Source organism: Hetaerina americana, unplaced genomic scaffold (assembly GCF_022747635.1).
Source record: "Hetaerina americana unplaced genomic scaffold, ioHetAmer1.1.p SCAF_7, whole genome shotgun sequence".
Classification (NCBI taxonomy): Eukaryota; Metazoa; Arthropoda; class Insecta; order Odonata; family Calopterygidae; genus Hetaerina; species Hetaerina americana.
In genome coordinates this window covers 33,660,769-33,661,436 of record NW_027287316.1, presented here as the reverse complement: position 1 = coordinate 33,661,436, position 668 = coordinate 33,660,769, and the positions used below count along the sequence as shown (strand labels likewise).

General features: G+C 45.4%; 1 non-coding gene across 1 annotated transcript; it reads right to left on the bottom strand.

Moving 5' to 3' along the window:
• Positions 1 to 265: 265 nt before the first annotated feature.
• On the bottom strand, positions 266 to 429 carry LOC139696997 (U1 spliceosomal RNA). The gene has a single exon (XR_011702701.1). It is a non-coding gene; the product is annotated as a U1 spliceosomal RNA (small nuclear RNA).
• Between the last annotated feature and the right edge of the window lie 239 nt (positions 430 to 668).

The window sequence follows — 668 nt, the reverse complement described above, 5'->3', positions numbered from 1 at the left end:
TGTTTGATCCACACGAGATGATGATAGTATGAACACTATGACCATGATTCTTTCCGAATAGTTTTGGAAATGCAGGCATTGTAACTCGTAAAAATCAATCGTCCTGACCAAGATAACGTCTAATATACGGTGCTAATCGTGTCTCAGGGTGGAAGACTTCATTTACGGCAGTACAAATAAAATTCTCTGCTTCAGGCTACGACCACTGCCGACATGAATAATCGCCGTCTGAAATTGACCTATGGATCGATGGTACCAGTTTATTGAGGGACAGCGCGAACGCAGTCCCTACTACCAAAAATTTTACGCCCGAGTTACCCACATTTGGGGCAATCGCAGGGGTCAGCTCGCCCGGAGTGCAATGGACAAGCCTCACCCTGAGGGAACCACCTCGCAGATCATGGTTCAACCCCTGCGCCAGGTAAGTATGATTCATTGGCCTTGACATCCGACCCAGTCCCACCGCACCGATTTTTCGCATAGCGGTTACTAAAATGTAAGTACCCCAATAATACGGACGATTGACCGCCGGAAATGCATTTATGTCTTCCGTATGACTTAGTTTCAAATAGAAGACGTCTAACGGTTACAGATATCATGTTCGTTTGGCACTTTAGAGTGAATGGTATTCTATTGCAAACTTATTTCTGCACCTGCGAAATAGACAG